This window comes from Giraffa tippelskirchi, chromosome Y, assembly GCF_054371585.1.
Source record: "Giraffa tippelskirchi isolate mGirTip1 chromosome Y, T2T-mGirTip1v1.2.pri, whole genome shotgun sequence".
NCBI classification, from domain to species: Eukaryota; Metazoa; Chordata; class Mammalia; order Artiodactyla; family Giraffidae; genus Giraffa; species Giraffa tippelskirchi.
The window spans coordinates 23,765,496-23,779,495 of record NC_137290.1 but is presented as its reverse complement, the minus strand read 5'-3'; the positions used below and the strand labels follow the sequence as shown (position 1 = coordinate 23,779,495).

General features: G+C 43.9%; 1 pseudogene; it reads left to right on the top strand.

The window, feature by feature from the left end:
• Positions 1-643: 643 nt before the first annotated feature.
• Positions 644-13,688, top strand: LOC145537744 (testis-specific Y-encoded protein 3-like; annotated as a pseudogene).
• The last annotated feature ends 312 nt before the right edge of the window (positions 13,689-14,000 follow it).

The window sequence follows — 14,000 nt, the reverse complement described above, 5'->3', positions numbered from 1 at the left end:
GTGAGGTCAGCGGTAATAGCGACTCCCCCGCCACCCCCACCCCCCACCAAACCCACGCTCTGCCCGTGGCTTGCCGTTTAGATCCAAGGTGAGCACCTCTGTCCCTGATGTACCCACAAACCCTGTGTCACCTGTGTGAATCCCTGAGCACACAGAGTCGCCCGCTGCCCCAGTGGCAACTTCAAGCTTGACGGTGGCTGCAGTGTCACCTTCAGATTCCTTGCCTTCGACTCCAGCTGGCCTGGCTCGCCCAGTCGCTGGTCTGGCACATCTACACTGTTGGTCAGGCAAATGGCTTGTGTGGACCGGCGCACTGTGCACTGAGCCAAGTTGGGCCCCTGCGTGCCCAGAATTCCAAGGGGTGTGTTCCGTGAGCGAACGCCTTTTGACTCCATTAGATTGGTTCTGTGATGAGGTCTGGAGGTCAGGGTATAGAGTTCAGGTCCTTCCCGCCAGCATATTACCCATGCGTGGTGGCACACGGTTCTGCGCATGGCTGTCTCCCTTTCCCTGCTCATTGGCTGTGGGCAAGTAACCAGTTGGTTGTGCCACGTAGCCTGCCACCGGTGGGCGGGCTTTGCTGGCTGCCGGCTGTGCTCTCACGTCCAGCTTCTTCGTGGTTCTGGGCTATGGCCAGAACACCATGGAGAGTGAGACAGGGCCAGAGAAATGCGGCAGCACCCCAGGATCCTGGGTCTTAGTTGTGTGCCCGGGTCTTCACGAGGGAGGGACCCTGGGACCTACCAGCACGGTGGGGGCGGCAGAGGCAATGCAGGCCGCAGGTAGTGCACCAGGCGAGGAGGCCGCCCTCTTCTGGGTGGAGGCGGTAGAGGAAGGTGCGGCCCTGGAGGAGGGAGAGTTGGCGGGATTCGGGCAGGAGTTCCAGCTGCTGGTGTTAGACGTCATGGAGGAGGTGGAGGTGGTGGCCTACGAGGAGCAGGAACAGGTGTCCTCGCAGGAACAGGGCCAGGAACATCCAAGCCCCAGAGCCCCCAGGGACCAGCCCGCACTGGAGGCCCTGAAGGCCCTGCAGGTGGAGCTGGATTCCGTGAATAAGAAAGCCCAAAGGGCCCACGCTCGCACAACAACTGCCAGAGGTGGAAGCTGAGTCTAGAACACAGAAGTGCCATCATCCAGGGAATCCGTGAATTCTGGGTCGAAGTTGTATCCCTTGGTGTGGTGCTTGTGAAGGTTTTTTTTTTTTTTTTTTAACCTGGGTAATTGCAGAAGCGGTTTAGAGATCTGGCAGTTCTGGTACAAAATGTATTTTTTGGATGCTGGGTATTGGTTACCGTTCTGTGTATCTGTTCCTGATATTCGGTATGATGTCCTTGCTGTTCTGATTAGCACAAATTGCTACTTGGGCTTTACTTGCAGAGGTCCCAATCAGAATTGTCATTAGCACCAGGGACTCTTCAGAGGAAAGGCTTGTCTGGGATCCAGGTCTTCTCTGAAAAGCTGAGTGAATTTGGGGGTGAGGTTCGGTTGTGTAAATGCTCATGCACATAGGAGTGCCTGTTTTCCAGAAGTAACCTATGTTTTAGGAGGCTGAGATGGAGCTTAGGGCCTTTCCTGTTAGGAACAGAACCTCCTCTGGTAGTGCATTCATAGGTACAGCCTTGGGGCTTGTCATGCCTTCATACAGTCTACGTTAACAGAAATGTGAGGAGTTAACTCATCGCAAGTTGAAGTCAGATAGTGCCATTTTACTCTTTAGGCTAGATTTGTCCTTCCAGCACTTTTTTCCTCTAGCATCTAGAGGCTCCTTGACCTAAAGCAGTTTATGAACCACCCCCAAATGTCAGCTATGATGGCTGACCAAGATGAAGACATGCTTCACTTCATCACCAACTTGAAGGTCATGCAGGAGACACTGATAATTGTGGAGGGAAGGTGACTGGGGAGGGGAGAGGGCATGAATTACCCCTGGAAACAGGAAAGGACAGCTCTTCTGTAAAGATGTGTCATACCCACCCACCCCTACACCACTCCCCACACTTTGTCCTGGCAGGTGGAAGAACTCAGGAATCCCACTCATCACTGCAACATCACATTGTCCTTCTGGAAGAATAGGTATTTCCAGAATGAAGTGCTTGTTAAGGACTATCTCATTAATGTCACTGGTAAGAGGCAGGTCCTTGGATTTGGGGAGTGGGGGCAGAAAAGTGTAGGTTGAATTGGAAAGTGATTTAGGTCTTTCTCCCATACTCCTTTTCCTGCAGGATATCGAGCATCTCATTCCACCCTAATTCACTGGAACCAGGGATTTGAACGTAAGGCATACAGCCGCAGGCACCACGACAGCAGCGTTAACTTTTTCAACTGGTTCTTGGACCACAATTTCACAGGATCTGACCGGATTGCTGAGATAGGGCCCCACACGGCCACTGGGCCAGAACTGATGATGTATGTTGGGGTTCTTGGAGGTGCACGGAAGGGCTCAGGGTCTGGCCAGTCCTGTGCTGACCTCCCTCATTGCCCTGACAAAGCGTCATAAAGGATCTGTGGCCCAATCCAGTGCGGTACTATATGAGGAGGAAGGCTCTTCCACGAGAGGTACTGGGAGGACGAGAGGTGAGGAGCCCAGGGATCGAGCACTGGCATAAGTGTTTCCCAGAAACTTGGGTCATTTATTTCACTTGTGGAGAAAGTGAGAGTCCGTGGAATGCAGTGTAACACCAAGGAACGAGGGAATCTGCAAGAGACAGCAGGAGTAGACAACTGTAGTGAAAAACAGGTTCTAAGTAGAGAAGCTTGAGGTAGATGAAGTGTTCTGGTCAGGGCAATGTCACTCCAATTTATATCTGACTCAGCTGAACATCTCTGAACTGGCATTCCATGGCCAACAAGGCTACCCTCAGGCTCCTCTTAAATTGGGGCCCACCTACTATTGAAGTCCCCTTTCTACAAAGGTCTGTGAGCCTTCTTTCTGGTAGGCTGTTCCCCACTGACCATCATTTGATTCCGTTTTGATCATCACACTTGTTTCTGGTTTTGTTTTCTTTTACATCTTTTTCACCTGCCACTCTCATTCTGAGAATACTGACCACTGTGCAGGATTATGGAGAATAGTCTTTTAACTTATTTATTTTACCTGGAGGATGATTACTTTATAAAACCATGACGGTTTTTGCCATACATTGGCCAACACGAATCACCCACAGATATACACGTGTCCCCCCAAATGCTGAACCCACCACCCACCGCCCTCCCCTACATGTCTTTGTGGGTTGTCCCACAACATGACTTTGGTTGCCTTGCTTCACGCATCAAATTTGCCCTGATCATCTATTTTGCATAAGGTAATATAAATGTTTCAGGGCTATTTTCTCAAATTAACCCAGCCTCACGTTCCACCACGGAGTCCAAAGTCTGTTCTTACATGTCTGTGTCTTATTTGCTGTCCTGCATGTTGGATGTCCAGTACGATCTACGTGGTCCTAAACTCCATATATTTGTGTTAACATGCAGTATTTGTTTTTTTCTTTCTGACTTACTTCACTCTGTTTAATAGGCTCCATATTCATTCCAACTCATTAGGACTGAGTTCAATGCATTTCTTTTAAGAGCTGAGTAACATACCATTGTGTATATGTACCCCAACTCCCTTAACCCTTCATCTGCCGATGGACATATAGGTTGCTTGCATGTCCTAGTTCTTGTAAATAGTTGTACGGTGAAGAATGGGGTACGTGGCTTAAAAACCTGTATGCAGGTAAGGAAGCAACAGTTCGAACTGGACATGGAACAACAGCCTGGTTCCAAATAGGAAAAGGAGTATGTCAAGGCTGTATGTTGTCACCCTGCCTATTTAACTCTATACACAGAGTACATCATGAGAAACGCTGGGCTGGAAGAAACACAAGCTGGACTCAAGATTGCTGGGAGAAATATCAATAACCTCAGATATGCGGATGACACCACCCTAAACCCATGGCTGATTCATGTCAATGTATGGCAAAAACTATTACAATATTGTAAAGTAATTAGACCCCAACTAAAATAAATAAATTTATTAAAAAAAAAAAAGAAAGTGAAGAAAAAGTAAAGAGCCTCTTGATGAAAGTGAAAGAGGAGAGTGAAAAAGTTGGCTTAAAGCTCAATGTTCAGAAAACTAAGATCATGGCATCTGGCCCCATCACTTCATGGGAAATAGATGGGGAAACAGTGGAAACAGTGTCAGACTTTATTTTTGGGGGGTCCAAAATCACGGCTGATGATGACTGCAGCCATGAAATTAAAAGACACTTACTCCTTGGAAGGAAGGTTATGGCCAACCTAGATAGCATATTTAAAAGCAGAGACATTACTTTGCCAACAAAAGTCCATCTAGACAAGGCTATGGTTTTTTTCAATGGTCATGTATGGATGTGAGAGTTGGATGGTGAAGAAAGCTGAGAGCTGAAGAATTGATGCTTTTGAAGTGTGTTGTTGGAGAAGACTCTTGAGAGTCCCTAGGACTGCCAGGAGATCCAATCAATCCATCCTATGGGAAATCAGTCCTGGGTGTTCATTGGAAGGATTGATGTTGAAGCTGAAACTCCAATACTTTGGCCACTTCATGTGAAGAGTTTACTCATTGGAAAAGACCCTAGTGCTGGGTAGGATTGGCGGCAGGAGGAGAAGTGGACGACCGAGGATGAGGTGGTTGGATGGCATCGCTGACTTGATGGACATTGGTTTGAGTAGACTCCTGGAGTTGGTGGTGGACAGAGAGGCCTGGTGTGCTACAATTCATGGGGTCGCAAAGAGTCAGACACGACTATGCGACTGAACTGAACTGAGAGAGGAAATGTAAAAGTTCACAGACTCTCTCTCCTGGGAACTGACTTGAAAGATTAAAGCTGTCTTTAGTGTTGTTGCGAGAGGATAGGTTGACATATCTGTGTCTGTGTCTCTGTCTGTTTTGAAAGGAAACCCCCGATTTTGAGAAGCTTATGATGGAGTGTCCCCCTTTACCTAAAATAGAAAATCTAAGAAGGTGCTTCACATGAAGATCAATGGCCAGCTAGTTCTCTCGGACAGGAAAGTAATGAAGAGTGGTCTGGTGGTGAAATAGATCGAGAGGGAGAAACAAGTAAACATGAAATAATTCCGAAGGATAAATAGAAAGCATCAACCGTATGTGTCTGTGTATTGTTTGGCCTGGTCCTCAAGACAAATACTTCAACTCCATGTAGGGTCTCAGTTTAAGGCGTGGGAATTACCAGACCATGGAGAGTTGTAGAGGGGGTTAAGCCATATGTTGGGGTTGTGTCAGGGGACACAGTTCTTCCTGTGGGGCGGGGTTGGGGAGGAAGGAAAAGGAAGAGCAGGGGCCATTAACTGTGGGTCTGGCAACTTCACAAGGGAAATGTGGATGTTCATGGAAAGGGTCTGGTGAACAAGGGCCAGAGATTAAAATAATGGAACACAACTTTATTGGAAGGTGGTGTCCCAGGTATCATCACTGCTGGATATCATCAGGCATTTTAAGAGTACAGGACAAGGAAAAAGCCTTAACATTCAACTCACTATGAACCACATAGCCTTCTTGTGTATATGACTGCACGGTTCAGCTTTGCTGAGAGTCAGCTTCCCAGAGCTAGGGTTCCAGGTAACATCTTAGGGGATGGGGGCATAAAGTATATGGAGGGGCTGTGGCCCAGGGTGAAAGTGAGGGGGTGGGAAGGCAGTCAGGATATTAGTTTCTGGCAAAAGTGACCAGGGGAAAAGATAAATCGCCAGGAAACAGACAGACAAACAAAACCAGATCCCATCATATATGTTTGAGCTCATGTGAACTCTGTTCTTTTTTCCAGGAACTCAGTTTAGGTACAAAGTCTGCAGGGGCAGAAGTCAGGGGAATGGGGATGTTAAACAGGCAAGGTCCAGCCTACCGAGCCGTGCACTCTGTGTCCCATGATGGCTCAGCGGTTAATATCCTTTTTTCCAGGAAGGCTTAAGCTCTGTGCCCAAGGCCCTCTGTCAGGACTAGGTGTAGAAATAACATTTTTCTCACGAACCCTCTGGTGACAGTGTCTCTTCCTTGCTGAATGGCTCAGCACAGACTGTATAAAACCACAAGGGACATTCTTCTGGGGCTTTGTCGCTACTCTGCGGGCCAAGGGCCAATGGGAACACCTGGAGAATACAGAGCTCACTGAGGGACTGGTCAGAACTTAGGGTGGCCCTTTCCAAGTAGATGGCTGCTTTTCAGAATCATGTCCACCTCTGGATTGGGCAAAGGACAGACTGGCACAAAGGGAGTAGGGAGAGGTCAACGTTTGCCCACTCGCCCCAGATACAATGGCTCCAATGTGCGCTTGCCTGAGGGTGATATTTCTGTCTCACATGGAGTTCTCACTCCAAAAATTGTCTCCCGACAGCAGCATCTCTTTTGAGGGCAAAGGGTAAAGAATGAACGTCAAAGTTCATGGGTTCATGGATGCCCCCTTCAAGGTGCACTGAATGAGATCTCCTGCTCAGGGCCAACTTTTGCATTTGACTATCTGCACCCCAGTATGCCCCTTCTGCAGAGGAGCATCTACAGTTCCAGAAGGCAAGGCTTGGCCTTCTCTGGGTGCTTTCTGTACAAGCAGCCCAGCAAACAATGGAAACATGTCTTCTTACTTTCTTAATCTGTAATCTTCAAAGAATCCTTGGGGCTCCGGCAGGCTGGTACCTGTGTTTCTCAGCACCAGTTCAAAACAAAACAACACAAAGCAGAAACTAATGTGTAATAACTCTGCTGTGGGTGTGGGATGGCATATTGGTGCATGTGTTTGGGGACCTTAGACTGGGCTCATTCTAGTTATCCACATTCAGAAGTTTTAGTAAGGCACTGCAAAGAACTTAAAGACAAGAAGAGTTAAGGACAGGGTGCCCCAACGCCTAATATCACCTGTCTTCAGTACCAGTGATTCAGTACCAGGGGTGGCTTTAGCTCTAACCTGTCCTGAAGTGAAGAGTGCAGAGATAGTCATGGATCGGTTAGTAAAACTGAACTGTGCATCGTTGACTTGATGGTCATTCTCTGGAAACTTGCCATGACATGTGTCCCAGTGTCTTTCGGGCTTTCACTTGGGCCCTAAGATCTAGGTGCTATTAGATTTGACTGCACACTTGGACGTGTTGTGTAAGGTTTTCTTCCACTGAATATCAATGCGTGTGAGACTTGGCGGGTTACTGATGATTTCTTGAGCATTCTGGCTCAATCACCCTGAGCTGCATTTGTTTCCTGTTCCCTGGATGTGTTCATGTTTTCCTCTGTTTAGAATGAAGATTGGGTGTCTCTGTTGTGCCTGCCCTTGAATGTGAGTTGATGTTTCTTCCTCTGGGTCTGCCTATGCCTCCTGTCTTCTTTGATATGACATCCATGCCTGTGCCATTATACACAGCTCTGCTGCAATAGCTGTGTCAGTTCTTGCACGGCCCTATTCAACATACGTGAATTGTGTTGCTTGTATTCACTTTTGTTTTTTAAGTTTGTGTGTCTTTGTCAGATTGTGTGTGAATTGGATGATTTCTTTCATTCCTGGATCAAATGTTTCCAACATCTTGACTTGTGACTTTTTTTTAAGAGATACACGATATTTGTGAACAGCAAGAAATGCTTTATCACAGGAATAGTTAACAGTGACCCCCGTTTGGAAACAGCAATGCCCACACACTTACAGAAATGCCCATGGGGCAAGAATATCACTCGTTGAAATGAGAATATTAATTAGGATCACAAAGGGCAAAGATGTTGCAGGAATGCATCTGTCAGAAAATTTTTGATCTGTCAGGAGAGATTTGGGGTTAACTTGTTAAGTGTTCTATAAACACTGCTGCAGGAAAGAAGGACATTGACTATTACCACTTCTTGCAGTGATCGTTAACCTGGCATTACCCATGCAGAATTTCTTCATGATTTTAAGTGAAGCATCACTCAGGCAGTAAGAGTTGGGACTTGCCTTTCTGTGAATAGGAATTTGTTAAAGAATTCTTGTCCTCAGTGACCTGCTATAGCCTGGGCAAAGGGGGTGCATGATCAATTTCAAGTTCAAAGCCCCTTGCTATTTCTGTGCTTTTTCTGGAAGGAAAGCACAGGGAATGGAATCATGCCACCATGATTGGCACTGTGAACCAGTCTGTTGTGATGGGAGTAGAGAACACAGGCACACGTCACTCAACCATCCACAGTGAGGACTTCCAACCCTGCCAACCTCTTTGTAAGTCAGCCCCCTCATGAGCAAATCCCATTCACCTTCCAGGATGTATCATAGAAGTAGAAGAGGACGCTGATTTGATCAACTAGTGAGTGAAAAAAATAATAATAACCGGGCCAAGAAAAGAGGGGTGCTTACCAAAGTTCATTATACTGGACAAGTAAACAATTAGCGGCACATCTGTGCAAGTTTCTTTTCAGGATTGTTTGTGTGGGGGGGTAGGTGGGTGGGAGAGCATGCACACACATGTGCTGACACAAATGTGTGTGTGAGCTGTCTGAGCTGGTCTGGCTGGGGGATGGAAGAATGGACACTGAAAACGTGAAAGAGCTTGTGTAAGGTAGAAAGATCATAGGGCAGCAGAAGCACTGACACCACGGAAAAAAGCCCAGGGGCCTCACCGACAGAGCAAGCTGGAAGTGTAAACAGGCATGTAAATGTAAACATGGATGCCTGATCAGAAAGGAGAGGCAGAAACGAAGCACCTGGGCGCAGTCAGGGAGGATACGAAGGAGCAGAAAAATGAAGCGGGCCAGATTCCCAGGCACAGAAGAGGGGCTCTGCACAGCCCCTAGGACACCCAGCTACAAAGGGTTTTCTGTCCTTCTCAAGTGCAGGACCATTCTATCCTCGACATGACCAGGCATCTGAGCACAGCTTGCCCTTTTCTGTAAGGTTTGGGAGACTGGTAGCACTGTAGCAGAAGCACCTGCTACATGCAGAGTTTGTCAGTTTGAAACATCACTCCTTAAAAGGGTGTCTTGGGTTGATCCTCTTACCCCTCCTAGTCCCACAGGCCTGGGCTGATGGGGTAGGCTGGGCTGTGTTCTCACCTGGAGGCTGGGTGAGAACAGAATCACTGTGAAAGGGCCTCTGTACAGTAAATGGGCAGACTTCAATTCCTCTGACAATGGAGAGCCGTGGCCCTTGGTGGGGCACTATCCTTAGCATCTCTGTATAAATTTCTCTCAACAGAGAGAATTCCATGTGTGTATCACATTTTGACATGAGGGCAAAAGTGTTCTACGTGAAGCATGGAACTTGGTATTTCACATCTGAATACATGCATGTAGATTTCCTGAATGAAATACAGAATTCTCTGCATTTCATCTGTGAATATCTCACCACACACTTTCCAAATTGAGAATGAAATTCCCCATATTTTACAGTATGAAAATGTATGCACATATTAAAACATAATGTGACACACATGAGAAGCAAACTACTAAACGATAGAAAAGATAAAAGATATACTCTCTCTATATATCCTAGCAAATCAGTTCATGACAAAGTTTCCAAAATAATGAGTAGTCCTCAAGTAAGACCTGATGAAAACCTTTGTCACACTTTGTCCTAAATTCACCTGGTAACTAGGAGAGCTCTCAGTGCCTGTTAATTTGCTTCACACACAAGAAAAAACTGGTCATCCTTTTATGAGTGTATGTGGTTTTGAAATGAGACATTCTCTCAAGAGATTCTGTTAACCTCCACAGACTTGAGAGATAAGGTGTTACTGTAACTAAATACCCCTGTACCCAGCAACCTTGGGCCAAGCAATATCGAAACATTAGAGTTTAAAGCAGAGTATGTTTTATTGCAGAGCCATGCAAGAAGTGTGGCTTATGCCTTTAAAAACCTCAATCTACCTAAAGAGACAAAGGAGATACATATAGAAAACTATAAAACACTGATGAAAGAAATCAAACAAGACACAAATAGATGGAGAAATATACCATGTTCATGGATCAGAAGAATCAATATAGTGAAAACGAGTATACTACCCAAAGCAATCTATAGATTCAATGTAATCCCTATCAAGCTACCAGCGGTATTTTTCAGAGCTAGAAAAAATAATTTCACAATTTGTATGGAAATATAAAAAACCTCAAATAGCCAAAGAAATCTTGAGAAAGAAGAATGGAATAGGAGTAATCAACCTGCCTGACTTCAGGCTATACTACAAAGCAACAGTCATCAAGACAGTATGGTACTGGCGTGGAGACAGAAACATAGATCAATGGAACACAATAGCAAGCCCAGAGATAAATTCATGTACCTATGGACACCTTATCTTTGGCAAAGGAGGCAAGAAAATAAAACGGAGAAAAGACAATTTCTTTAACATGTGGAGCTGGGAAAACTGGTCAACCACTTGTAAAAGAATGAAACTAGAACACTTTCTAACACCGTACACAAAAATAAACTCAAAATGGATTGAAGATCTGAACGTAAGACCACAAACTATAAAAGCCCTAGAGGAAAACATAGACAAAACACTTTCCGACACAAATCACAGCAGAATGCTCTATGACCCACCTCCCAGAGTAGTGGAAATAAAAGCAAAAATAAACAAATGGGAGCTAATGAAACTTAAAAGCTTTTGTACAACCACAGAGACTAGAAGCAAGGGGAAAAGCCTACCTTCAGAATGGGAGAAACTAATAGCAAATGAAGCAACTGACAAAGAGTTAATCTCAAAAGTATACAAGCAACACCTGCAGCTCAAGTCCAGAAAAGTAAGTGAACCAATCAAAAATTGGGCCAAAGAACTAAACAGACATTTCTCCAAAGAAGACATACAGATGGCTAACAAACACATGAAAAGATGCTCAACATCACTCATTAGCAGAGAAATGCAAATCAAAACCACAACGAGGTACCATCTCACACTGGTCAGAATGCCTGCCATCCAATAATCTACAAACAATAAATGCTCGAGAGGGTACGGAGACAAAGGAACCCTCTTACACTCTCGGTGGGAATGCAAACTAGTACAGGCACTATGGAGAACAGTGTGGAGGTTCTGCCATACAACCCAGCAAACCCACTGCTGCGCATATACACCGAGGAAGCCAGAACTGAAAGAGACACGTGTACCCCAATATTCATCGAAGGCCTGTTTATAATAGCCAGGACACGGAAGCAACCCAAATGGCCATCAGCAGACGAATGGATAAGAAAGCTGTGATACATATACACAATGGAATATTACTCAGCTATTAAAATAAATGCATTTGAATCCCTTCTAACGAGGTGGATTAAACTGGTGCCTATTATACAGAGTGAAGTAAGTCAGAAAGCAAAACACCAATACAGTATATTAACAAATATATATGGAACTTAGAAAGATGCTAACGATAACCCTATATGCGGGACAGCAAAATAGACACAGATGTATAGAACAGTCTTTTGGACTCTGTGGGAGATTACAGGGGTGGAATGATTTGGGAGAATGACATTGAAACATGTATATTATCATATGTCAAACCAGATCATATGCCATATCGTATCATATGACAGACCAGATTCGATGCATGAGACAGGGTGTTCGGGGCTGGTGCACTGGGAGGACCCAGATGGATGGGATGGGGAGGGAGGTGTGAAGGGGCTTCAGGATGTGGAACACATGTACACCTGTGGCGGATTCATGTCAATGTGTGGAAAAACCACTTAGATATTGTAAAGTAATTAGCGCCCAATTAAAATAAATAAATTTATAATAAACAATAAAAGTTACCTGAAAATGAACTAATTAGATTTTCGTAAAAAAGAAAAAAAAAAAAGAATGCTCTAGAGCTAACAAGTCCTGTGAACTGAACTTCATTCGTCCCATTCTGTCCCTTCAGTCTGGGCTAGTCATCAGGTTTTTTTGTTTGTTTGTTTGTTTGTTTGTTTGTTTTTTGACTACTGAAAAGATGGAGTAGATTTTCTTCCAGTCTTTACATCTACTTAGACATAATCTTTCACATTTTTATTGAATGAAACAATATATCTGTTTCTATTAAAATATTTATTGTTAGCAAAAACCAACCAAACAAACAGCAAAAAGGAAATTGGTGTCCAGATTTTCACATGAGAAACAGAGATAATGCCATCATTCATGCAGGAAAATATGCACCCTGATTTTCAGATGTGAAATATAAATAAGTCCGTATTTTATGTAATGAAAACTGTGCTGTGATGTAGATGTTGGAAAATTTGAGAAATTCATATTTAATATAGGAAAATGGATGCCCAGATTTTCTGATGAGAAATACACAGAATTTCAAAACTTCATGTAGTAATACAGACATGCAGATGTTCATAAATAAAATACTGAGTATTTCATATATCATGCCCCCAAAAAATTGCTTTCACAGTCTCATATGTGACATATACAGATGCACATTTTTCATATGGGAAAATCAAAACCTAGAAATACAACTGTTACTTCAGAGATTTATGCAATTCATGTAGAAATATTGGCACCCAGATTTTCATGTGTGAAATATGGATTATTCCATATATCATGCAGGGCAGTCTTCACCCAGATTTTCAGAAATGAAATCCAGAGAATTCCAAACTTCAATAGGGAAATCTGTGACCAGATTTTCATATATGAAATATAGCTCATTCTATATTTGACTGTCTGGCCCAGATGTTAATTTGCGAATCACGGAAAATCCCGTATTTTGTATGTCAAAATCTGACACAAATATTCACATGTGAATAACTGACATTTTGTATCTCACATGAGAAAATCTGTCCCCAGATTTGCAAATGCAAAATATACAGAATTCCATATTTCATACTGAAGAGCTTCATGCAAGTTTTCTTGGGTGAAATACAGAGAGTTTCACACCTCAAGCATGAAAATCACTTTATGAATGAAACAGAAATTTCCATATTTCTTTAGGAAAATCGATGCCAAGTGTTTCAATTGTTAAATATACAGTATTCTGTAGTTCAGGAAGTAAAGTCAGTACACAGGTTTTCAGATGAGAAATATGAAAAATTCCATATTTTGTGTTACAAAACGTGACCTTATTTATTGCCAATTCCATGTGAAATACAAGAATTTCATATTTCAGGGGAAAGTGCTCTGTGCCTTGAGTTTCAAATGTGAAAGTAGAGAAATCCATATTTCATGTAGGAAAATCAGTGCCTAGACTTTCATTCATGAAATATAGAGAACTGCATATCTCATTTGGAAAATCGCGACCCAGATTTTCCTAAATGAAATATAAAAAGTTCCTTATCTCATGGATTAGGTCTCTGCCAAGATTGTTTTTTTACGTGAGATATAAAAGTCTATCCCACAAATGCAGATGCTGAAGAAGCTGAAATAATCAGTTCTTATGAAGACTTACAAGACCTTGTAGAGCTAACACCAAATGAAAGATATCCTTATCATTATAGGGGGTTGGATTTCAAAAGTAGGAAGTCAAGAGGTACCTGGAGTGACAGGCAAGTTTGACCTTGGAGTGAAAAATGAAGCAAGACATGGACTAATCAAATTCTGTCATGAATTGCACTGGTCATAGCAATCATCCTTTTACAACAACAGAAGAGACGACCTTACAGAAGGATGTCATCAAATGGTCTCTGCCGATATCCGATTGATCATCTTCTTGGTAGCAATCAAGTGGGAAAAGCTGCATACCGTCAGCAAAAACAAGACCTGTGGATCGTCATCAGATCATCATCTTCTCATGGCAAAATGCAGGCTTAAACTAAACGGGGAGGAGTTGGGGTGGGGTGCAGAGGGCAGAACGACTAGGCCAGCCAGGTACAAATTGAATCAAATCCCCTCTGAATATGCAGTGGAGGTAACAAATAGTTTCAAGGGTTTATATCTAGTAAAGAGAGTGTCTCAAGTACTGTGGTAGGAGGTCCAAAATATTGAACAGTGAGCAAACCATCCTGACGAAAAATAAAAGCATGAAGGCACAGTGACTGTCTGAGGAGGGTTTACAAGTTGCTGTGGAAAGGAGAGAAGCAAAAAACATGCGGAAAAGGCAAAGGTACCCCAACTGAGCGCAGAGTTCC